The sequence below is a fragment of the Pristiophorus japonicus genome, chromosome 4 (assembly GCF_044704955.1).
Source record: "Pristiophorus japonicus isolate sPriJap1 chromosome 4, sPriJap1.hap1, whole genome shotgun sequence".
Taxonomy (NCBI): Eukaryota; Metazoa; Chordata; class Chondrichthyes; family Pristiophoridae; genus Pristiophorus; species Pristiophorus japonicus.
Window position 1 is genome coordinate 259150333 of NC_091980.1, and position 26939 is coordinate 259177271.

Below are 26939 nucleotides of genomic sequence, written 5' to 3' on the forward strand. Positions count from 1 at the left end.
TTTTTTTCTTTATCCTACCCTGTATGTCCCATGACATCCTAGAGGCTCTAGATTTGTTAGTTGCACCCTTTTTCTTTAAGGGAACATATTTGCTCTGAACTGTGTTCTTAATTGGACACTTGTTGATAGAAGAGCAGTAACGTCATTGCTTTTTTTAATCAAGTGAGATTATTAACTTACTTCAGGAAGTCTTTAGTTTAAAGTAATTGATTATTTTTAAAGTAAGCATTTGATTAGTGTACTGGAAACTGAAAAACTGTAATATAGCATCTACTGTTATTTTAGAAAAATATTTGCTACTACGTGAAATTTTTGATTCACGAACATAAGTACGAGGGGCAATGTAAACAATCCTGCCACCACACTATGGGGGTGATCCAAAGAATATGCTCCATAGCAGACATCAGGGACTAATTATAGTATTTCTACAAGACATGTTGGGTTATTATCATGTAAAGTGTATTTAACTAGATTAGAACTGTTATTTATAATAAACCACAGAATCATCAGAATCCTTCCAACTGCTGATTTAAATGTTCTTAAAATATATTAGCACCAGGAATATGAAGCATATGGCAGTAATTGCTATTTAATGAGATGCTTGTGAACAATTTTTTTGAGGGTACTCATCGTCCAATGACTGTGCACGCTTTAATTTCTTCCTTTACTGGCCCCCGTTACCAAACAACTCATAGCTCCTGCACCTAAGAAAGCAAATTTATCTCCGGTCAATGCCAGTGCAACTGTTAACCAACTTAGTTTGCAATACCTAAAGCGCTGATTGGATCCCCTTGATCACAAGACCTGAGCGCTGATTGGTCGCCTTGGAGGATAAGGCACACCCAGTAGTTCCTCTGGAATGTGCATTTAGAACTGCCTAGCCTACATTAACAGTGACTTTGCAAAGTGTAATTCGAGCCATTCTGACTGCCGACTCTAAACAGATGAAAGCTCACTTGCAACAGACAGGGCTCAGTCTCATGGGTTACGACTTTCTCCCAACAACAACCCCCCTCCAAACAAGTTCCTGCCCCACCCCCCACAGCCCAAGTACCTGACCTCCTTACCCTCTTCCCCCAACAAGTTTTTGACCTACTCCCCCCAAAGTTTCTGACATTCTCTCCAGGCCCAAGTGCCTGACCTCCTCACTCCCACCCGAGTTCTTGTCCTTCTCCCCCTGCCCGAGTTCCTGATCTTCTCCCTCCCACCCCAGCTTCCTGACGATCCCCCTGTCCAAGTTCCTCCCCCACAGATTCATGACCTTCTCCCCCCAACAAGTTCCTGATCTTATCCCACCTACCTCTTCCCCGCCACTATTGATGGGGCATTGTGTGTGGGTCATCGATTGTTAACAGGTTTATTTGGTGTGAAGTGAATAGTGACAGTGTCATGACTTCCGGATTTCGTCCAGTCCAATGATGTCACTTGCCATACATACTCCGAGGTTTCCGAGAAATCAACCAGGTGCAGGGGGAGGACAGGGAGAATGTGGTACGGGTGTAAAGGGGGTGGAGTTGGAAGAACATGATCCATCTTACCATCTGGATCATATTCTTGCTCTCAACTCTCCCCCTTTAGAACTGGATCATGTTCTTCCGCCATCCCCATTGTGCGCTCTGTGTTCTTTACACCGCCCCCCCCCACCGACTTCCTGACCTCTCCCTGAGTTCCCTCACTCTCTCTCCCTTCCAATCACCTCTCCCCCGTCCCCTCTCTCTCTTTGTCTCCCTTCTCTCTGCCCCCCAGTCTCTCTCTGCCCCTCTCTCTCCCAGTCTCTCTCTCTCTCTCTCTCTCTCTGCTCTCTCTTTCCCCAATTCTCTCTCTCTGCCCCCACTCTCTCTCTCTGCCCCCACTCTCTTTGTCTCTCTCTCTCTCTCTGTCTCCCTCCTCACTCTCTCTGCCTCCTCCTCACTTTCTCTCTGCCTCGCTCTTGCTCTCTCTCCCCCACTCTCACTCCCCCACTCTCTCTCCCTGCCCCCTCTCTCTCCCCACTCTCTCTCTCTCCCCCATTCTCTCTCCTTCTCCCCCACTCTCTCCCCCACACTCTATCTCTCTCCTCCCCAACCAGCCCAACCAGTCTATGCTGGCGTTTATGCTTAAATTGAGCCCCCTCAAGTCTTTTCACATCTAAATCTATCAGCATAACCCTCTATTCCCTTCTCCCTCATATGCTTGTCTAGCCTCCCCTTAAATACATAAGAACATAAGAACATAAGAAATAGGAGCAGGCCCCTCGAGCTTGCTCCGCCATTTAATATGATCATGGCTGATCCGATCACGGTCTCTGTTATATATGTAAATGTATATACTTTGTACAGCCACCAGAGGGCTCATCCTCTGGAGTCCCAAGGGATCCCATAATGCCTTGGGAGCACAAGCACTTAAGAAGGCCTCACAGGCTGGAGAGACACTCTGGAGACCTGCAATAAAAGACTAAGGTCACACTTTACTTTGAGCTCACAGTATCCAGTCAGACTCTTTCTTCATACTTAACAGTCTCAAGTCCATTTCCCCGCCCACTCCCCTTAACCCCTTATTCCCTTATTGTTTAAGAAACTGTCTATTTCTGTCTTAAATGTAATCAATGTACCAGCTTCCACAGCTCTCTGAGGCAGCGAATTCCACAGATTTACAACCCTCTGAGAAAAGAAATTTCTCCTCATCTCAGTTTTAAACTGGCGGCCCCTTATTCTAAGATTATGTCCTCTAGTTCTAGTCTCCCCTATCAGTGGAAACATCCTCTCTGCATCCACCTTGTTAAGCCCCCTCATAATCTTATACATTTTGTTAAGATCACCTCTCATTCTTCTGAATTCCAATGAGTAAAGACCCAACCTACTCAACCTTTCCTCATAAGTCAACCCCCTCATCTCCAGAATCAACCTAGAGAACCTTCTCTGATCTGCCTCCAAAGCAAGTATATCCTTTCGTAAATGTAGAAATCAAAACTGTACGCAGTATTCCAGGTGTGGCCCCACCAATACCCTGTATAACTGTAGCAAGACTTCCCTGCCTTTATACTCCATCCCCTTTGTAATAAAGGCCAAGATTCCATTGGCCTTCCTGATCACTTGCTGTACATGATTACTATCCTTTTGTGTTTCATGCACAAGTACCCCCAGGTCCCGCTGTACTGCAGCACTTTGCAATCTTTCTCCATTTAAATAATAACTTGCTCTTTGATTTTTTTTTTGCCAAAGTGCATGACCTCATACTTTCCAACATTATACTCCATCTGCCAAATTTTTGTCCACTCACTTAGCCTGTCTATGTCCTTTTCCAGATTTTTTGTGTCCTCTTCATACATTGCTTTTCCTTCCATCTTTGTATCGTCAGCAAACTTGGCTACGTTACACATCCATCCTATTCACTTCAACCACTCCCTGTGGTAGCGAGTTCCACATTCTCACCACTCTTTGGGTAAAGAAGTTTCTTCTGAATTCCCTACTGGATTTCTTGGTGACTATCTTATATTGATGGCCTCTAGTTATGTTCTTCCCCACAAGTGGAAATATTCTTTCTGTATCCACTCTATCAAAACCTTTCATAATTTTTTAAGACCTCTATTAGGTCAAGAGAGAAGAGTGCCACCCTGTTCATCCTTTCCTGTTATGTATATCATTGCATTTCTGGTATCATCCTTATAAATCTTCTCTGCACCCTCTCCAGTGCCTCTATATCCTTTTTTATAATATGGTGAGCAGAACTGTATGCAGTACTCCAAGTGTGGACAAACCAACGTTCAATACAGGTTTAGCATAACTTCCCTACTTTTCAATTCTATAGATCTAGAAATAAACCCTCGTGCTTGGTTTGCTTTTTTTTATGACCTTGCTAAACTGTGCCACAATTTTTAGTGATTTGTGTATTTGTACTCCGAGATCCCTTTGTTCCTCTACTCCACCTAGACTCACATCCTCCAAGTAATAAGTGACCTCCCTATTCTCCCTACCAAAATGTAATACCTCACATTTAACTTGAACTTAATTTGCCAATTATATGCCCATTCTGAAAGTGTATGAATGTCCTCCTGTAATTTGTTGCAGTCCTTCTGAATATTGCAATGAGAAAGGGTTAATTAATAATCTTGTAGTAAAGGGCTTCTTAAGGAAGAGTGACCATAATACAGTGTATTTTATATTGAGTTTAAAAGTGATTTCGTTAAATCTGAAACTAGGGTCTTAAATCTAAACAAAGCAAACTATGTAGGTATAAGAGGCAAGTTGGCTAAGGTAGTTTGGGAAACTACATTAAAAGATATGATGGTAGACAAGCGATGATCTGTAAGTGGTTTGCTCATGCGTACCGAAACACATCTCCTACTACAAGTTCTGGACGATTGGGATTACTATGGACAGATCTGGTACGGACAACTTTTTTCGGGCTCAATCATATAGTTTTTAATAAAATTCAACCGCACTACTAGTAAAACAGTACATAGTGGTGTAATACAGTACAAAAGTACAACCCTGGCTTGTCCAACAAGCCCCTGCCGTGTCAAGTTACCACATCCTAACATATAATATAGAGTACACAAGAAAAGAACCTTCCCAGACTAAACCCCGAGTCTCATCGCCGAGAGCATGCAGAAAGCAAGCACAGGCAGCGGAAGGAGCGTGCGGCAAACCAGTTTTCCCACCCACTCTTTGCTTCAACGACTGTTTGTCCCACCTGTGAGGGAGACTGTAATTCCCGTATTGGACTATCCAGTCACCTAAGAACTCACTTTTAGAGTTGAAGCATGTCTTCCTTGATTTCGAGGGACTGCCGATGAATGGCTAGCATTTAAAAACCTAATACATCATTTACAACAAATATGCATTCCTTTAAGGCACAAAATCCCCACAGGAAAAGTGGTCCAACATTGACTAACATGAGGTAGTATTAGATCAAAGGAAGAGGCTTATAATTTGCTGAAAAGTGTAGTAAGCCTGAGGATTGGGAGGATTTTAGAATTCAGCAAAGCAGGATCAAGAAATTGATTAAGAAAGGCAAAATAGAATATGAGAGTAAACTAGCAAGAGACATAAAAACAGACTGTAAAAGCTTCTATCGGTACTTAAAAAGGAAAAGATTAGCTAAAGTAAATGCGGGTCCCTTACAGGCTGAGACAGGAGAAATTATAATGGGGAATAAGGAAATGGCAGAAAAATTAAACAAATGCTTTATGTCTGTCTTCACGCAAGAAGTCGTAAAAAACTTCCTGGAAATAGTGGAGAACCAAGAATGAGGAACTGAAAGAAATTAGTATTCGTTAAAAAAAAAGACAGACACAAAGCATTTGTTTAATTTTTCTGCCATTTCTGGAGAAATGAATGGGACTGAAAATCAATAAATCCCCTGGACCTGATGGCCTACATCCGAGGGTTTTGAAAGAGGTGGCTATGGAGATAGTGGATGTCATCTTCCAAAATTCTATAGATTCTAGAATGGGTCCCGCAGATTGGAAGGTAGCAAATATAACCTCACTATTTAAGAGAGGGAGAAAATGTGGAACTATAGACCAGTTAGCCTGACATCAGTACTGGGGGGAAAATGCTAGGATCTATTATTAAGGACATGGTAACAGGGCACTTCGAAAATAGTAACAGGATTGGGCAGAGTCAACTTGGATTTATAAGAACATAAGAACATAAGAATTAGGAACAGGAGTAGGCCATCTAGACCCTCGAGCCTGCTCCGCCATTCAACAAGATCATGGCTGATCTGGCCGTGTACTCAGCTCCACTTACCCGCCCGCTCCCCATAACCCTTAATTCCCTTATTGATTAAAAATCTATCCATCTGTGAAAGGGAAATTGTTATGTCTTTAATACTCTTATGAATGACTCCAAGAGGTCTATTGTACTTGAGCTGTTGTGACCTTAGTCCAATTTATTGTAACTCCAGAGTGAGACACAAGCATGATGGGCAGCCTTTTATACTGGACCCTGCACACCTATGCAGGGTCTCCCACCACAGTGCCCTCTGGTGGCACACCTTATGTGACTATATAGTTAGTATACATGGTCTACATACATGACATCACTCCCCCCCAAGTCTTTAATGCAAATTGACTCGTACAAAGACGGTGACCTGGGCTTTGCTCTTCCTGGTTGACCATTGGAGGGTAGCTTCTAGCTTGGGTGGGTTGGAAGTGAGATTTGTTGCAGTGGAGGTCCCCGTGGTTTCTGGTTGTGAGTCCATGACTACTCCATCCTCCCCCCACACAGAGATCATGCTAATGGCCCGTTACATGCAAGTTGCATTCAAGTTCATCACAAGGGTTTTACATCTACATCTTGGTACATTTGTTGGGTGGATTACAGTTGTGTTTCTTTTTGTGTGGTACATTTACATGATCAGTACAGATATATCAGTACAAATACACAAGGACAATCTGGTTCCAGCATGGCTGGATGAGATCCGGGTTGTCTGGTGGCGGCACAGCGCCCCATGCTAGTGGGTCTGTGGGCGAGGTGAGCTCATTTTGCTCGAGTTGCCAGAGCTCAGGACTGTTGCCGTTACTGCTAGTATTGGGCAGGCCCAAAGACAGCTGATGTGTCTGTGACCTCCCTGTCCTTTTCGTTTGCACAGTATCACTGCTGTTCCCTGGGAAGCGGTCTGAGCAAGTGAGCATTTCGTGTAAGCTGCCTCGTCTTGTCTAGCAGTTCGCAGGGAACTGCTGACTCGCTTTCCTTGAGGGCACCGTTGTGAGTACTCTCTAGTTTGGGATCCTAGCTGGTCCAGGTCCCGTTCGGAGGAGCCGTTGCGGGTGACCCTTCGCTCTTGGGCATGCCGTGGTGGCGAGAGGGTTTGTGGGCTGCGCCTTGTCCACCTGGGTGGTGGGCGACGGTAGCTGACTGCGAGTATAGGCGCAGTTTACTGTTTCTGGCCCGTGACGGTTCATGCCATCGGTTGCCTGCAATGTTAAACCGATCTGAGGCAGGGTATCGCTACCAGTGCCTCTGCTCTCCAGGAAACGTTTACTCTGCGGCTTGTCTACTTCTGTCAGCTGTGGGGACACTTTATGATACATCGTTCTGGTCCTGGGTGTCATGTATGTAACCACAATGTAACACCACTGTATTACTGTATACACTCAACCTAAATGCACACCTTGACCACAAGGGGTGAACTTGTGGAAGACACTCCTTACCTGATCACACAGGTATAAAAAGGGAGGTCCCACACAGGGTCATCACTTGGAGCCCTGTGAATAAAGAGTTATGGTCACAGAGTGACCTTGTTCCCAGAATGTGCCTCGTGTGGTTTCATATTGTAGAGTAAGGACTTTACATTGGGGACGAGAAACGGGAGTTCATGACCCACGAGAATTGCCACTGGTAGTACAGAGGAATGGCACTGTGTTGGGGAAGACTGGGACGATTTTGTCGAGAGGCTTCAGCAAAGCTTCGTTATGAAAGAATGGCTGTGGGATGCAGCGGCCGACAAGCGAAGGGCTCATCTTTTGACCAGCTGCGGACCAAAGACTTACGTACTCATGAAGGACTTGCTAGCACCTGATAAGCCGGCGGACAAAACCTTTGAAGAACTTAGCAAATTGGTCGGGGAGCACCTCAAACCGGCGAGTAGCATACATATGGCCCGACACAGATTCTACACCCACCGACGTCAGGAAGGACAGAGCATACCGACTTCGTAGCGGATCTCCGGCGTTTGGCCAGCCTCCGTGAGTTCATAGACGCGTGCAGGGGGGAGATGCTAAAGGACTTCTTTATCGAGGGCATCGGTCATGCGGGGATTTTTCGCAAATTCATTGAGAGCAAGGATTTGACCTTGGAAGCGGCGGCGTTGCTAGCTCAAACTTTCATGGTGGGGGAGGAAGAGACAAAAATAATATACGCGTGCAATTCTGCCTCTAACGCGACGAGGGATCAGGGAGTCAACATCATCAATGCGACTCAGAGCCCCGCAGGCAGGCAGGGGCAGTCCGACACACCCCAGGCAGCAATAGACCCCAGAGTAGGAATTCAACAGAGACAATGGCAGGCTGAACGGACATTCACGCCATCACAGCGGACAATGCGGCCTGGGATGGGGCCATTGGCACCCACTAATAGGGTACATAAGAGTAGTCCAAGGGAATGCCTGGCCATAATCCCTTTGTTCCCAACAATGGAAACTTTAACTCATGCTGGAGGTGTGGGGGAAAACACTCAGCTAGATCTTGCAGATTTCAACAGTTTGTCTGCAGGAACTGCAATCTCAGTGGCCATTTAGCTCGAATGTGCAGGAAGTCTGCAACCAGAATAATATATGAGGCAGATGGACCAGAAGAGGGTTCTCTGAGGCAGGATGACTTTTGGGACGAATCGATGGACGCCGAGGTTCAGCGGGTCCATGTGGCGAATATTCACAGTTCATACACCAAAACGCCACCATGATGATGAGGGTTTTGTTAAATGGTATTCCTATACGCATGGAGCTGGACACTGGGGCCAGCCAGTCACTCATGGGCGTTCAGCAATTTGAGAAGCTATGGCCACTTAAAGCCAGTAGACCAAAATTAGCACGTGTTGAGACACAATTACGGACTTACACTAAAGAAATCATTCCAGTGCTGGGCAGTGCAATGTTGGCTGTCACACACAACGGGGTAGTGAATCGACTGCTGCTCTGGATTGTCCCGGGCAATGGTCCCGCACTGTTGGGGAGGAGCTGGTTAGTTGAGATGAACTGGAAATGGGGGGATGTTCATGCAATGTCATCTGTGGAGCGAAGTTCGTGCTCACAAGTTCTGCAACAATTCGATTTGCTATTCCAACCTGGCGTCGGGACTTTCAAAGGCACTAAAGTAGTGATACACATCACCCCGAACGCCAGGCCAGTGCACCACAAAGCCAGAGTGGTGCCGTATGTGATGCGGGAAAAGATCGAGAGCGAATTGGACCGGCTGTTGAGAGAGGGCATCATCTTGCCTGTTGAATTCAGCGACTGGGCGAGCCCCATCGTTCCCGTCCTAAAAGCGGATGGCTCTGTCAGAATCTGTGGCGACTACAAGGCCACCATCAATCGGGTGTCCCTACAAGATCAAGACCTGCTCCTGAGAGCGGAGGACCTTTTCGCCACGCTGGCAGGCGGCAAGCTGTTCACCAAGTTGGACCTCACTTCAGCCTACATGACCCAGGAACTGGCCGACGAATCCGAACTACTGACCACCATCACCACGCACAAGGGACTGTTCGTTTATAACAGGTGCCCGTTTGGCATTCGATCAGCGGCCGCAATTTTTCAACGAAACATGGAAAGCCTGCTTAAATCCATTCCTGGAACGGTCGTATTCCAGGACGACATCCACATCACGGGTCGAGACACCGAGGAACACCTCCACAACCTGGAGGAGGTGCTACGCTGACTGGGCCGGGTAGGCCTGCGACTCAAGAAGTCTAAAAGCATGTTCTTAGCTCTTGAGGTTGAGTTTCTGGACAGAAGGGTTGCTGCAGATGGGATTCGGCCCACCGAATCCAAAACAGAGGGATTCGACGAGCACCCAGGCCCTGCAACACATTGGAGTTGCGTTCATTCCTGGGACTGTTGAACTATTTCGGGAACCTTCTGCCGAACTTGAGCACGTTGTTGGAGCCGCTACACGTGCTCCTGCGTAAGGGTTGCGATTAGTTTTGGGGAGACTGTCAGGAACTGGCTTTTGATCGGGCGCGAAACCTACTTTGTTCAAACAAGTTGTTGACCCTGTATGACCCCTGTAAAAAATTGCTTCTTACATGTGATGCATCGTCCTATGGGGTTGGGTGCGTGTTGCAGCAGGGCAATGCTGAGGGTCAACTACAACCTGTGGCTTATGCCTCCAGGTCGCTCTCTCAAGCAGAACGGGGATATGGCATGGTCGAGAAGGAAGCGCTTGCATGTGTCTATGGTGTAAAAAAAATGCATCAGTACCTCTTTGGCTGGAAGTTTGAATTAGAGCCATTAACATCCCCGTTATCAGACAGCAAGGCTATCAATGTCAAAGCATCAGCTCGCATACAGCGATGGGCTCTCACGTTGGCTGCTTATGACTACTCCATCCAGCACCGGCCCGGCACTGAAAATTGCACTGACGCGCTCAGCAGGCTTCCACTGGCCACCACCAAGGGGGCAGCGGAGCAAAGCGCCGAGATGGTCATGGCTGTCGATGCCTTTGACAACACAGGCTCCCCCATCACAGCCCGCTAGATCAAAATCTGGACAAACAGAAATCCCCTCCTATCCCTGATTAAGAAATGTGTCCTGACTGGGGATTGGGCGCCCGCACACGGAGCATACCCTGACGAGGTCAGACCGTTCCACAGACGGATGGATGAGCTCTCCATCCAAGCCGACTGCCTACTATGGAGCAGCCGGTTAGTTATGCCTCAGAAGGGCAGGGAGGCATTCATCAGGGAACTCCACGGCGAGCACCCAGGCATTGTGCTGATGAAGGCCATTGCCCGGTCACACGTTTGGTGGCCTGGAATTGATTCAGACCTGGAACACTGTGTTCGCAGGTGCACGACGTGTGCCCAGCTGGGTAATGCCCCCAGGGAGGCCCCGCTCAGCCCGTGGCCCTGGCCCACCAGGCCATGGTCATGCATTCATGTTGACTATGCGGGCCTGTTCATGGGTAAGATGTTCCTTATTGTGGTAGATGCATACTCGAAATGGATCGAGTGTATCATTCTGAATTCATACACGTCATCCACCACCGTGGAAAGCCTCTGTGCGATCTTTGCAACCCATGGCTTGCCGGACATCCAGGTTAATGATAATGGCCCATGTTTCACAAGCTACGAATTCCGAGAGTTTATGTTGGGTAATGGCATCAACCACGTCAGGACTGCGCCGTTCAAGCCGGCCTCCAAGGGCCAAGTGGAACGTCTGGTCCAAATCAATAAGCAAGGTATGCTCAGGATTCAAGGACCCTCCCTACAATGCCGCCTATCGCACCTCCTGCTGGCCTATAGATCCCGCCCGCACTCGCTCACGGGGGTCCCGCCCGCAGAGCTACTAATGAAATGGACACTCAAAACTCGATTGTCCCTCATTCACCCAGTCCTGACCGACATAATTTAGGGCAAGCGCAAGTCACAAAACGAGTACCATGACCGTAATGCGAGGGAGTGATGCACAGAAATAAATGATCATGTATTCATCCTCAATCACGCTATGGGGCCCAAATGGCTGGAGGGCATTGTAATTGACAAAGAGGGGAATAGGGTCATCGTGGTAAAACTCAACAATGGTCAGATATGCCGTAAGCATCTGGACCAGGTTAAAAAAAGGATCAGCATCGACACGGAGGAACCTGAAGGAGACCATGAGATGGAGCTCACAACACCGCCAGTGAACGAGCAACAAGAGCATTCAGAAGAATGCACAGTCCCTGTGGTCAGCCCGGACAGGCCGGAGTCACCACAGGTGACAGACACTCACGTCAGTGTCCAACAACCAGAGCTCCAATTGCGGCGCTCCACGAGGGAGCATAGACCATCTGAAAGGCTAAACCTATGATCACAATAAGACTTTGGGGGGGGGGGGGAGGAAGGTGATGTCATCTATGTAACCACAATGTAACACCACTGTATTACTGTATACACTCAACCTAAATGCACACCTCTCCACAAGGGGTGAACTTGTGAGAGACACTCCTTACCTGATCACATAGGTATAAAAAGGCAGGTCCCATGCAGGGTCATCACTTGAGGTCCTGTGAATAAAGAGTTAAGGTCACAGAGTGACCTTGTTCCCAGAATGTACCTCGTGTGGTTTCATATTGTAGAGTAAGGACTTTACACTGGGGACGCAGGCTACTGCATTGGGTAGCCCGCTGGACTTGTATACGACCATTAGGTGTTTGCCCGCTACATTGGCTGATTGCAATTTGCAACCAACATCGCTCAACAACATTTTGCTCGTTACAGCTGGACTTTTACTTTGGTTACCAATTTCAAGAAGTTCATTCAAAAATGGCAGGTTGCTGGCCTCCTTTAAAACGGCCTTACTACTTTTACCCCAATCGTCTTCCTTGCGTGGAACCATGTGTCGTTGCTCCATTAGCACTGCACTCGTGGTTTGGACACCATCTTTTCCCTGTCCATGATGTTGACTGCCACGATCTTCTTTCCCAGGGATTCTGCCACTGAAGCTGGGAAACTGCCCACGGATCCAATTTTCCTCCCCAGGAGTCCTGCGTTCGGGTCGTCTCGGCCGGATCATCGCCACGCAGTTGTGATGAGCGGTCTGTGCCTCGGGGGCTGCGCGGATCTGCTTTCTGGTGCCTGGTCCAACCGAAGGTGGGGGCTTGCTCTGCCTCTGAGCACGGGGGACGTCGATCGCTGGAGGGATGAAGTCTTCCCAGTTCCAATGAATCTTCCCCATCCATCTTCCAAGTAGCGTTGGTCCATCACCTGAAACAATCCACAAAGGTAAATTGTGCACCGCGCCATCATGGGATACACTTACATCTGCACTGCCAATAACTGATATCAGTTCCTTGGTGTAGGTGTGCAGCTTTGCCTGAAGCGGGACCAGCTTGGGTCGTTCAGCTTGATCGTTCCATAGCCTCTCAAAGGCTTCCAGGCTCATTTATGACTGACTCGCCCCCGTGTCCACTTCCATGAAGACTGGAACGCCATTTATCTCGACTTCCATTATCACTGAAGGACAATCTGTAGTGCAGATATATACTCCATACACTTTGTCCTGTGACTGAGCTGCCTCTCTAGCCATCTCCTTGTAATCTGCGCTGGATTCACAGCCATCTGCTGATACCTCTTCCACGTGGTGAGTCACAGCTCTTTTGCACATTTGCTGGAGCTGGCCCTTTGTGCTGCAGCCTTTGCACACATAGTCTCTGAACCGACACTGATGAGCCCTGTGATTACCTCCACAACGCCAGCATGGTGCTACTCAACTTACGTTTGCACCCCTTGGCGGACTCTGAGTTAAAGGACTCAGTGGCTTGCTGGGTTTAAGATCTGAGAGTGAGTCATCAACTGCTTGGAGCTGCGTCTTGAGGTCATGAACGCCTGGCTGATGCTGATGGCCGTCTGCAGAGTGACGGTGGTTTTGGCAGACAGTAGCCTGTGAAGAAGGGCCTCATGACCGATGCCAATTACGAAGACATCCTGCAACACATTGGCGAGGGATGTGCCGAATTCACACGGTCCTGCCAGCCTCCTGAGGTCAGTAGCGTACTTCGCGATTTCCTGGCCCTCGGGGCGGCGGTGTGTATAAAATCGCTGCCTGGCCGTGAGGATGCTCTCCTTCGGTTTGAGTTGGTCCCGAATTAGCACTTTCAGCTTCTCGTATGACTTGATCATTATTTTCTCTGACGAGGCATAGACTGCGGGCCCACAACTGGTCAACAGGATAGCTCTGCACTTATCTGCCAGCGTGGCCGGATCATCGCCTGCCAGGTCGTTTGCTACGAAATATTGGTCGAGCCACTCTGTAAAGGCTTCCCAATCTTCACCCTCTGAGAACTTTTCTAATGCACCAACATTAATCATTTTTGTGTGAAAGTTCGTAATCTTGTCGCCAGTTGTTATGTCTTTAATACTCTTATGAATTACTTCAAGAGGTCTAGTATTGTACTTGAGCTGATGTGACCTTAGTTCCATTTATTGTAACTCCAGAGTGAGGCACAAGCCTGGTGGGCAGCCGTTCATACTGGGCCCTGCACCCCTATGCAGGTGACCCTCAGGTCTCCCAACGCAGTGCCCTCTGGTGGCACACCTTAAGTGACTATACAGTTAGTATACATGGCCTACATTCATGACAAAAATCATGTTTGACAAAATCTGTTAAAGTTTTTTGAGGTTGTAACTGGCAGAATAGATAAGGGGAACCACTGGATGTAGTGTAGTTGGATTTTTAGATGGCATTCGATAACGTGCCACACAAGAGGTTATTAAACAAATCAGGGCTTGTGATATTGGGGGTAATATACTCGCATGAATTGAGGATTGGTTAACGGACAGAAAACAGAGAGTAGGAATAAACCGTTCATTTTCGGGTTGACAGGCTTTAACTAGTGGGGTCCCACAAGGATCAGTACTTGGGCCCCAGCTATTCACAATCTACATCAATGATTTGGATGAGGGGACCAAATGTAATATATCCAAGTTTGATGATGATACAAAGCTAGGTGGAATGTAAGTTGTGAGAAGGATGCAAAGAGGCTTCAAGGGGATATAGACAGGCTAAGTGACTTACCAAGAACATGGCGAATGGAATATAATGTGGAGAAATGTGAAGTTATCCACTTTGGTAGGAAAAATAGAAAAGCAGAGTATTTTTTAAATGGTGAGAGATTGAGAAATGTTGGTGTTCAGAGGGACCTGGGTACACGAATCACTGAAAGTTAACATGCAGGTACAGCAAGCAATTAATAAAGCAAATAGTATGATGGCCTTTATTACAAGAGGATTTGAGTATAAAAATGTCTTCTTGCAATTATATAGGGCCCTGGTGAGATCACCTGGAGTATTGTGTATAGTTTTGGTCTCCTTATCTGAGGAAGGATATGCTTGCCATTGAGGGAGTGCAATGAAAGTTCACCAGACTGATTCCTGGGATGGGGGGATTGTGCTATGAGGAGAGATTGAGTAGACTAGACCTATATTGTCTAGAGTTTAGAAGAATGAGAGGTGATCTCATTGAAATATAAAAAATTATTACAGGGCTTGACAGGGTAGATGCAGGGAGGATGTTTCCCCTGGCTAGGGAGTCTAGAACCAGGGGTCATAGGGCTAGATTTTCCTATCATTTCTTGGCGATTTTCTCAACGGTAAAGCTGTTTTTCCGCCTGGCGAAAGTTTCCCCTTAAGTTTTTTGATGGTATCGCCCACATCTGAACACGCCCGCTGGGACCAAACCACCTCTGTGCAAGCCGAGAAAAATCGCCAAAGCATAAGTTTGGCCTCAACCGCCAACGTCCAGATCGCCAAGAGGACCGCCTGTAAAAGCACTTAAACAGGGCGATACGTGAGTACCCTGCAAAGAAAGGTAAGTTAAAGGTTCTTTTTTTTTTTATTTTAAAACGCGATTAGGTATAAAAGTGTCTTGGGAATGCTTTTTACGTTCTTATTTTTTATTTTATTGACATTTTTAAAAAAGTTTTCCCCCCTCCCTAGGCCCAACCGCAGCCTCGGACTAAATTTTAAATACTTACCGTCCATTCTGGTAACGACCGCAAATGTTACTAAGTTTCCACTTAACCGCCGAGAAAACTGCCGACATTTTCTCGCCGGGTGATTAGTTGTAATTACTTTAAACATAAAAATGGAAATTCTCGCCAACGTTACTCTCCAAACGTTAGTGGTTCTTTTCAGAGGACAATTGGGCGTTGAGGGGCTCATAGGAAAGTCTAGCCCATAGTCTCAGAATAAGGAGTCGGTCATTTAGGACTGAGATGAGGTGAAATTTCTTCACTCAGAGGGTGGTGAATCTTTGGAATTCTCTACCCCAGAGGACTTGAGTATATTCAAGACAATGATCGATAGATTTTTGGATATTAAGGGAATCAAGGTATATGGGGATAGTGCAGGAAAGTGGAGTTGAGGTAGAAGATCAGCCATGATTTCATTGAATCATGGAGCAGGTTTGAGGGGCCGAATTGTCTACTCGTGCTCCTATTTCTTATGTTCTTATTGACTATCTCCCCTAATTTGGTATCATCTGCAAATTTAGAAATTGTGTTTTTGATTCCAAAGTCTAAATTGTTAATATACTTAGTGGACAACAGTGGTTCCAGCATTGATCCTTGTGGAACACCACTACCTACCTCTGCCATTGTGAATAGCTACCTTTTACCCCTACCCTCTGCTTTCTGTCTTGAAGCCAGTTAGCTATCCAGTCTGCTACTTGTCCCCGACTCCGCATTCTCTGACCTTGTTCATCAGTCTATTATGGGGTACGTTATCAAAGGCCTTTTGAAAATCTAGATAAATTACATCTACTGTATTACCATTGTCTACTCTCTTAGATATTTCTTCAAAAAATTCAATGAGGTTGGCCAAGCAAGATTTTCCCTTTTGAAATCCATGTTAACTATTCATTATTATATTTTTGGTTTCTAGATGATCTTCGATTTTCTCCTTTAGTAGGGATTCCATTATTTTTCCTATCACCGATGTTAAGCTGACTGGTCTATAATTCCCTGGACGTGTTCTATCTCCCTTCTTAAATATAGGTATTATGTTAGCTATCTGCCAGTTCTCCGGCACTACACCTTTTTCTAATGAATTATTAAATATGCGTGGTAATGCATCTGCTATCTCTTCCCTGGATTATTTTAAAATGCAGGGATGGAATCCATCCGGACCAGGGGCTTAATCCTCTTTGAGTTTGATTAGTTTATTTTATATATCCCCTCTTTTTATTTTAAATGCACTTATCTCATTACTAATCTCATCATCCAATGTCATGTCCACCTGTTCTATCTCCCTTTAATTACTGAAGCAAAATAATTATTTAATATTTCTGCCATTTCCCTATTGTTACCTGTGGTATTATCCTGTTGATACCTTAATTGTCCTATTCCCACCCCAAGCTTCCTTTCTTTATTGATGTGCCTGTAATATATTCTATTTTTTTAAATGTTCCTAGATAATTTAATTTCATAGTTACTCTTGCCTTCCTACTTGTTTTTTTGGCTTATCTCCTAATCTCTTCGTATTCTCCCTTATCATTACACTCCCCTGCTGTCAATGTACTTAATGTATGCCTCTTTCCTTACCCTCAATTGTTCCCTTATGGCTTCATTAATCATGGTGTCTCATTAGTGTTTAGCTTGTTCTTTCCTTTTAGCGGAATATATTATTCCTGCACTCTGTCGAACTCTGTTTTAAATGTTTCCCGTTGCTGTTCTACATCGCTTTTTGCCAATATTGTTGCCCATTTTATTTTCCCAAGTTCTATTCTCAGCCCCTCAAAATCAGCTTTCCTCCAATCTATTCCCCTGTTTTTTGTCATACTTATATCCTTCTCAATTATCATCTTAAAGCATCTTATATTATGGTCACTATTGCCTAGATGCTCCCCTATTTTTACTTCTCTTATCTGCTCTGGTTCATTCCCCATTACTAGATCCAATAGCGAATCCTCCCTGGTGGGCTTTTTACATACTGAGTTAGAAAGGAGTCCTGTACATATTGTAAGAACTCCATTCCTTTATCCCCTTTACCTACCTCTTCTGTCCAATTAATATCGGGGTAGATGAAATCCCCCATGATTATTATTCTGTTTTTTATTCATTTCCCTAATTTGTCTGCATATTTATTCCTCCATCTCCCTTCCACTATTAAGTGGTCTGCAGACTATACCTATTAGCGTGATTGATCCTTTATTATCTTTTATCGCTATCCATATAGATTCTATTTTTGTCTTGCTGATAGCTGCGTCACTTTTTTCTACTGCCATTATGTTATCCCTAATAAGTACAGCTACTCCACCTCCACCTCCTTGCCCATGTTTCTATTCTGCTCTTCCCTTCCCCTTGGATAGCCTTCTGAGCCACGGTATCTTGGTTTGCATTGTGACTGTCCTCTCCGCAGTCTTTCACCTTGTCCTCACAGTTAGCAAGTACCCTGGACATTACACCTGTTGGACAGGACCAGTGTCTGCAGGACCTCCTTCTCAACCTTGCTTAAGTCCCTGCTACCCAACTCACTAACAGTCACACCCTCCCTTTCCTGAACCTGTGCTTTCCTCTGGGGTGTGACTGTATTCTGGATCAAACTATCCAGAAATTCCCCCCCGTATCTTATGTTTCGGAGTGTCTCTAACTCCAGCGCATTGACTCTGAGCTGCGATGACTGAAGGCAGAGACATTTCTTGCAGATGTGGGAATCCGGGACAGTCTCGCTGTCCACAAACTCCCACATACTACAGTCCTGACACATAGCCTGCCCTGCCATCTCTAGACTTTATTTATTTGCTTATTTAATTAGTTAAAGTTTTTAATCAAACAATTATTTATAGTTATATTAATTATTTTGTTTATCTCGTTTAGTGAATATTTAATAACATAATAGTTATAGTTCCCCAGCTCTTAGTTTAAAGAAAAAGAAACTGCGCAGCTCACCCACCAATCACCTACCTGCTGTCCTGTGACGTAATTCCTTGTTTTTTTTTAACGCGGCTCAGATCTGCTGTGTCCCGTTTATGTACTGTTTTAATGGTGTGGTAATTCTTAATTGCTAAGAAACAGCTTCTCTGGCACTGAAAATTAACTTTTAATTATTGTTGGAATGTTTTTAATTAACATGTAATGTTTTAAATACTTTTTCTTTCTGTCTTATTTATCACTCTTTCTTAATCCAATCTTTCTTTCCCTTTCTTTATTTTGCTTTTTGTACCTGGTTTGACATTAAATTAAATATTCTAACTTACACTTCCTGGTTCAGGCTGCACTGCCTGTGCCTTTCAGTTCTGCACGGAGGGGATTCTTGTACAGGCTGCTGTTGCACACTCTCCATGTTGCCATCCTCGTCTGCCGACAGAACACGCCATGGCGCACCAACTTGTTGTCTGGAGGAGGCGGGGGTCCCCAATGGAGTGCTCTCTACGCGGAGTCCTCCCTTTATTTATTGGGGACTTGGCCTGGAGGATGTTGCATGGAGCAGTCCCGTGCAATAAGTTTTTAAGTCGGTTCACGGACTCCCAGGTCGCCTGTAATTTCTGCAGTCTAGAGAAGTCCATATTCCATGTCTATGTTGTATGTGTGAGGTTGCAGCCCCTCTTCTTCAATTTGAAGGGGCTGCTCCTCAAATTCTGGTTGCACTTTAGTCCTACACTCCTGATCTTTGGACACCTTGTACAGAGGGGAGCGGGCAGGTCGGAAGGCCTCCTCGTAGGACTGCTCCTGGGCATGGCCAAGGGGTCCATCAACCGGTCCAGGCAGCGGGCGGTCGAGGGGGTCGTTCAGCCCGACTGCCTGCCTCTTTTCCGCGGTTACATCTAAGCCAGGGTGTCCCTGGAGATGGAGCACGCGGTATCCATCGGTACGCTCACGGCCTTCCACGAGAGGTGGGCGCCGGAGGGTCTGGAGTGCATCATCACGGCCGGCAACCGAATTTTAATTTGATTCAAGTTTACTGTCTAAAGTTAATTTGTTTAAGTTTGTCGGTTTTAGTGCTCCCCTTTAATCAGGGGAACTTGATTATTGTTCTACTTAAAATAGTTGTAGAGCTGTTGTGGGATTGGCTTTGCCATTTGGGAGCTGTGAGCCTGGTGGAAAGAGATGCTGCAACTACTGTCTGTCTGCAAACTGAGTCTCCAGGAGAGGAGGGAGAAGTCAGGCAGCATTGCTCATTAACGATTCTTCAATCGGATTGGTTAAGGAGATACACAGTTGCTTTCCCTGTTCACACAGGGCCCAGATGCCTTGTAGAGGGCTCTGTGCCATTTGGATGTCCCGCTGACAGCAACTTGCAAAACCCCATGGAATGTCGATAGGCAAGTGCAAGTCTAACGAACGACTGATGCCATTTGTTCGCCGCTCACAGCAAAATCTGGCCCAGTGAGTTTATCCACTTAGTAGCTGAGCCATTCAGCTGAGGAAGATGCCAGGTTTGGGTTATACTGAGTTAGTTGATCTCAGCAAAATCATTGATAGGGTCACTACATTCAACCTCAATACCCCTGGGTTAGGGATTCCTGCCTCTATTGGAACTCCATGTACATTGATACTAGGAAAAGATCAAGCTTGGTGAGATGACCTCATGGTAAAATACACTGTTAATACAAGTAAACAATAGCCAGTTAGATAAGATACTAAAAGACAACTGGCATCCATGGAACTAACCCCCAACAGAGTCAACATCGTCAAGAGAAGGAAGGGAGAAAATTGGCAAAATAATAAATGTGGATTCCGTCTATGGTAATGGTCCATGTCACACAAATGGTTAATAATTAAGATCATCTACTTCTCAGAGACCCACCTGATGATTTATATCCTCACCTTGTTTACAAGTCTACTGTTCTAACCAATAATCTCAAGCCATTGATTACAAGATGTGGCAGATTCTCTGCTATCAATGGAAGACTTTAGAGCTAATTCTATCAGCCTGTTTTCTGAAAGAAAAGAAAGAATAGTGTGAGATAGAAGCTACTAACAAGAAAACCAAAGCAGTTTTGCAAATAATGTAATATGACCAAGTTGTTGCTAACAGTTTCCGAGACTGTGGTTTCAGTACATTTGTTACTTTGCATTAAAACATAAATACAGTATATTCATTATTTATTTACCAGTGCATTTCTTGTAGAATTCCTCATGAAAGTTGAATGGTATGGGGCTGGACTTTCCACTTAGATCACTAGGGCCCCAAAAAATGGGTGATGTTTCAGCCTTCAGGATCGCTGGAATTGCTACTTTCGGCTTTTTTGGGGGGCGCGATAGCCCAGCAATAGCCCAATGATGTGAAATGGGCCTTAGCGATGTGAAATGGGCCTCAGTGATGTGAAATGGGCCTCAGTGATGTGAAATGGGCCTTAGCGATGTGAAATGGGCCTCAGTGATGTGAAATGGGCCTCAGTGATGTGAAATGGGCCTTAGCGATGTGAAGTGGGCCTCAGTGATGTGAAATGGGCCTGAGCGATGTGAAATGGACCTCAGTGATGTGAAATGGGCCTCAGTGATGTGAAATGGGCCTTAGCGTTGTGAAATGGGCCTCAGTGATGTGAAATGGGCCTTAGCGATGTGAAATGGGCCTCAGTGATGTGAAATGGGCCTTAGCATTGTGAAATGGGCCTTAGCGATGTGAAATGGGCCTCAGTGATGTGAAATGGGCCTCAGTGATGTGAAATGGGCCTCAGTGATGTGAAATGGGCCTTAGCGTTGTGAAATGGGCCTCAGTGATGTGAAATGGGCCTTAGCGATGTGAAATGGGCCTTAGCGATGTGAAATGGGCCTCAGTGATGTGAAATGGGCCTTAGCGATGTGAAATGGGCCTTAGCGATGTGAAATGGGCCTCAGTGATGTGAAATGGGCCTCAGTGATGTGAAATGGGCCTTAGCGATGTGAAATGGGCCTCAGTGATGTGAAATGGGCCTTAGCGATGTGAAATGGGCCTCAGTGATGTGAAATTGGCCTTAGCGATGTGAAATGGGCCTCAGTGATGTGAAAGGCAACGGCCTCTGCGCATGCGTTTTATTTTGCAAGCAAGTGTTCCCGCGGTTCGGGAGGTCAGGGGTCATCCATACATGCGCAGAAAGCAAAAGGAGGGGTAGAGAGAGAGAGAGGATAGAGAGAGAGGAAGAAGGCAGAGACAGAAACAGAGAGCAGAGATCCCAAAGCAAGAGAGATAAGAGAACATAAGCAAATTTAAAATGTCAGATGATTCAGAGCACAGTGTTCAGGATGTGGAGGGGGGGGAGGAGGAGGGCAAAGCCCTTCTCAGAAGAGGTGAACGAGGCCCTCGTGCAGGAGGTGCACTTCCGGTGGGCCCAATTAACCCGGGGTGGGGGTGGGAAACCCCCACCCCGGGCATGCCGTAAAATCTGGGGCGGAATCACTGACGTGGTTGTCATGTATTCAACTGTCATTGTACCCCATGTATAAACTGACCTAAGTTGTACACCGTGAGAACACTGACCACTAGGTGGTGAACTTGTGGGAGACACTCCTAACCTGGATTTTCAGGTATAAAAGGGGAAGCTCCACCCACCTTCTTCACTTCAGTGCTGGCTAATAAAGCTTACTGGTCACAGAGTGACCTTCTCGCAAGTATGGGCCTCGTGTGCATTTGTACTGTATAGTAAGGACATATTAGTGGTGTCATGAGGCGAGGGGATCCGACCAGTGCCAGAAGCGCTGGAACAGCCAGGTTGCTTCGGCAAGAGTAAGTATAGATTTTAAATTGTAATGATGCACATAATATAAATCTCCTGGATTGAAATTAAGCTTATTATTCTTGCATATATTCCCTGCTAAGGTCTGGACAGGACTGAGAACCTGTGCCCTTTTTAGGTCTAATTTTGGCACTGTCTCCTTTTGGGTTACGTTGGTGAATGGAGCACAACTGAGCACTGAGGTGTCCGATCACCTTTACCCAGACTGTGTCAGTCTCTCCGGCTGCTGTCACTTACACAGTGACCCAGCCTGGACCGGGGGAGAGCTGCCCTTGCTCACTGTCTGCCCTGGGACAGTTTGGGATATTAGCTCCTCTCATTGCTGAGTTCACCAGCTATTCTGATTCCCACCACCCCTGGGGGCTCTTCAATGGAGATTGTAGTCGAGATGTTTGTGTCAAGCATTAGATCCTAAACACGATCTTTGTTATAACCATGCATCAATTGTGGATACAAACCCTATTAGCATATAACTTTGGAAACTGTTGTCTTTCCATGATAGTACCTAGTCAATTAGCTTATGCCATGCTCTTTTCACGTTTGCAGAGGAAGATATCTAACAACCGGCCCAAGCAGAGGCGCACCGGAGGGGGCCCTGCTCAGCTCCAACCACTTACTGATCTCGAGGAGCGAGCAGCGGCAGTTGTGGGGACCCACAGTCGCTCAGCCACCACCCGTGGTGTTGCATAATCCTCCCATACGTCACATCAGTAATGTGTCAAGCAGTGTTAAAGTAATGTAACGTCATTTAATTATAATATATGAATGATGTCATGTTATGGATGCCGCTTCTGTGCTACTCTCAGGTTAACAACATAAGAACATAAGAAATAAAAGCAAGAGTCGGCCATCTGATCATCTGTCCCCTTCTTTGTCCGCTCCCCATAAACCTTCACTCCCTTATTATTCTGTCTATCTCCGACTGATCCAGCCTCCACAGCTCTCTGGGTCACTGAATTCCACATAGATATACTACCATAAGTACTACCATACAATGCATAATTATGTAACGTCTCTTGGTCTCATTTATTGTAGTAGTGCTGCTCCTCCTTTGTATGCTAGCGCAGCGCAAGAATGTGTACCCTTCCGTTCTAATAAGCTCACTTGTGTTTTGCAGGCCCCATAACACTAATGCGCAGCGAGGCAACACCTGAACCTGCACCTGCACCTTTGCAAGTGGTCATCACCACAGGTGGGGAGGAGGAAGAGGATGACGAGCCTCAGGAGGAGTTGGAGGTGGAAACGGAGGAGGATGCCCCTAGCATCTCTCTCTTTCCTCTGTCTGTTGTACCTGCGGTACCAGCGGCCAGTATGTCGTCTTCGACAGAAGAAGTAGCGGGACCAAGGGGCTTGCAACCGGTGATGCCAAGGCATATCTTAGCACTCACGCCAACCCCACGGAGGTCGAGTCAGCGAGGTCAGCACACGCCTCCACTAGCTGATCGAATTGAGAGCTTGACCAGACTGTGCATGGAGAGTGTCGCGATAAGTCGCAACCTCCTCCAGGCGTTCACGGTTTACACGGGGAACATGTTCCTGGTGTCCACTCGCATATCGGAGGATATGCAGCAGATGATCCGGGAGATGCACGCGCAGACCGCCTCCGTCGATGTCTTGCGGCACGCGATATTGTCGGGAGACGGCATTGCACTCCAAGAGCCGATCGAGCCACCGTCACCACCAGCCATCCCCACCCCCCTCCCACCCCCACAGCAGGAAGTCGTGCCATTGCCCGCTGCATGCCTGACTCGTCCCACTACCCGGGGACCCAAACGGGGGGGGGGGCGGAGGCGGGGGAGCGGGGGGAGGGGGGGGTTAAGACACGGGGGGTAAGGATCTGGAGGGAAATGTGGTTGCAAGTAGGGAGGGGTTGCTTCATTGTTGTTTTATTGTTGTCATTGTTGTTATTATTGTTATATTGTTCTTATAGTTGTTGTTTTTTAAATTTATTGTTGGTTGACTGTTGGGGTGGGGGGCGGCGGGGGGTGTTTCAGTTACAAAAAAAATTTGTTATATTGTTAAATCATTAAGAAAATTTATTACATTTTACAATTGTTGTGCAATATCTTCTAATACCGTAAGGAAAGGTAAAACATGAATACAATTGTTGGAAAACAATGGCCAGGCCAGACCAGGCCAGGATGAAATGTAACATAGAAACATAGAAACATAGAAAAGAGCTGCAGGAGTAGGCCATTCGGTACTTCAAGCCTGCACCACCATTCAATATGATCATGGCTGATCATGCACTTCAGTACCCCATTCCTGCTTTCTCTCCATACCCCTTGATCCCTTTAGCCGTATCTAACTCCCTTTTGAATATATCTAATGAACTGGCCTCAACAACTTTCTGTGGTAGAGAATTCTACATGCTCACAACTCTCTGAGTGAAGAAGTTTCTCCTCATCTCGGTCCCATATGGCTTACCCCTTACCCTTAGACTGTGACCCCTAGTTCTGGACTTCCCCAACATCGGGAACATTCTTCCTGCATCTAACCTGTCCAATCCCGTCAGAATTTTATACGTTTCCATGAGACCCCCTCTCATTCTTCTAAATTCCAATGAATATAATCCTAGTCGATCCAGTCTTCCTTCATATGTCCATCCTGTCATCCCAGGAATCAGTCTGGTGAACCTTCGCTGCACTCCCTCAATAGCAAGAATGTCCTTCCTCAGATTAGGAGACCAAAACTGTACACAATTTTCAAGGTGTGGCCTCACCAAGGCTCCCTGCTCCTATACTCAAATCCTCTCGCTATGAAGGTCATCTGCAAACTTGGAGATATTACATTCAATTCCTTCATCTAAATCATTAATGTATATTGTAAATAGCTGGGGTCCCAGCACTGAACCTTGTGGTACCCCACTTGTCACTGCCTGCCATTCTGAAAAGGATCCGTTTATTCCTACTCTTTGCTTCCTGTCTGCCAACCAGTTCGCTATCCACATCAGTACATTACCCCCAATACCATGTGCTTTAATTTTGAACATTAATCTCTTGTGTGGGACCTTGTCAAAAGCCTTTTGAAAGTCTAAATACACCACATTCACTGGCTCCCCCTTGTCCACTCTACTAGTTACATCCTCAAAAAATCCCAGAAGATTTGTCAAGCATGATTTCCATTTCATAAATCCATGCTGTCTTGGACCGATCCTGTTACTGCTTTCCAAATGCGTTGCTATTACATCTTTAATAATTGATTCCAACATTTTCCCCACCACCGATGTCAGGCTGACCGGTCTATAATTCCCTGTTTTCTCTCTCCCTCCTTTTTTAAAAAGTGGAGTTACATTGCAGCTGTTGTCTTTCCGTAATTGTAACTGTGACTGTCCCCAATGTAAATTCATGCAAAGCATTCATTTATGAGCTGCTGACGCAAGAGTTTTATAGTTGCGTAACTCGCACGGGGGTTTTCCATTCTTGTGGGGGGGAGCATGGGGCCATGGGTTCATTGCCAGGCTGATTGTCCTCCCCGAGGTCCTCATCAGCCTCCTTCTCCTCCTCCTCCTCATCTGCCTCTTCCGCCTCCACTCTTTCCTGAGGTGGACCGACAGCCCCATCTGGCAATTGTTGTCCTCACCTTATAGCTAGGTTATGCAACATGCAGCACACCATAATAAACTCAGCAACCTGGTCAGAGTGGTATTGTAGGCTGCCTCCAGAGTGGCCCAGGCATCTGAAGTGCTGCTTCAGCACTCCAATTGTCTTTTCGACAATACTGCATGTAGCTATATGGCTTTTGTTATAACGCATCTCGGCTTCCATCTGAGGATTATGCAGGAGAGTCATGAGCCAGCTGGCAAGGCCATATCCTTTATCCCCCAGCATCCAACCATAACCTTGTGGCTGACTATTAAACAGGTCAAAGACAGCACTCTCATGCAGGATGTGTGCATTATGGATGCTGCCTGGAAATTTAGCATTTACTGCCATGATTATTTGGTTGTGGTCGACAACGAGCTGCACATTCAGGGAGTGGAACCCCTTTCGGTTACGAAACACCTCTGCATCATGTAACGGTGCTTTCAGGACAATTTGCGTGCAAATTATTGCTCCCTGCACCTTGGGGAAGCTTGGGAAAGCCCTCCCGGTCTGTGCTTCCCTGTGCATAGGGAAGCTTATAAAGTTATAAAGTCAGTCCTGCGAGCATAAAGGGCTTGAGTCACCTGTTGAATGGAGCAATGTATGGCGTGCTGAGAGATACCACAGATGTCGCTAGTGAAGCCTGAAAGGAGCCCGATGCATAGAAGGACGGTGCCGCAGTAAGCTTTACCTCAATGGGCAGTGCGGTCCTGGGTGCTGGTAGGCTGCAGATCTCCCTTGATGAGCTGACATATCTCAGCGATGACGTCCTTTTGGAAGCGCAGCCTCCTAAGGCACGTGTTATCAGACAAGATCAGGTATGATTGCTTTTCCCTGTAAGTTTGTTGGGTGTACAGTCTCCTCCTCCACATTAGTCTGCCACCTCTTTGGGCTCTTCACTAAACCCAACTTCAGACTCCAGCATGTGAGCATTTACAAATAATGGTAGAGAAGTTATAGACCCTGATACGTCCTTACTATACAGTATAAATGCACACGAGGCCCATGCTTGAGAGAAGGTCAGTCTGTGACCTGTTCTTTATTCCTTAGCACTCAAGTGCAGGAAGTGGGTGGAGCTTCCCCTTTTATATCTGAAGGTCCAGGTTAGGAGTGTCTCCCACAAGTTCACGACCTAGTGGTCATTGTTCTCACATGTACAACTTAGGTCAGATTATACATGGGTTGCATTGCTGGTTGAATACATGACATCACCTCCCCCCCCCCCAAAGTCTTCTTGGGATCACAGGTTGAGTCTCTCTGGTGGTTTACGCTCTCTTGTCGAGCGCCTGAGTTGGGGTTCCGGTTGTTGGGCGCTGGCCTGAGTGTCTGCTGTTTGCGGTGCCTCAGGCCTATCCGGACTGCCCACAGTGACTGGGCTCTCCTCCCTTTGGTCCCTGTGTTCGGTCACCTGTGGAGGAGTGAACTCTATATTGTGTTCTTCCTCTGCTTCTTCTATGGGATTGCTGAACCTCCTTTTTGTTTGATCCACATGTTTGCGGCAGATTTGTCCATTGGTAAGTT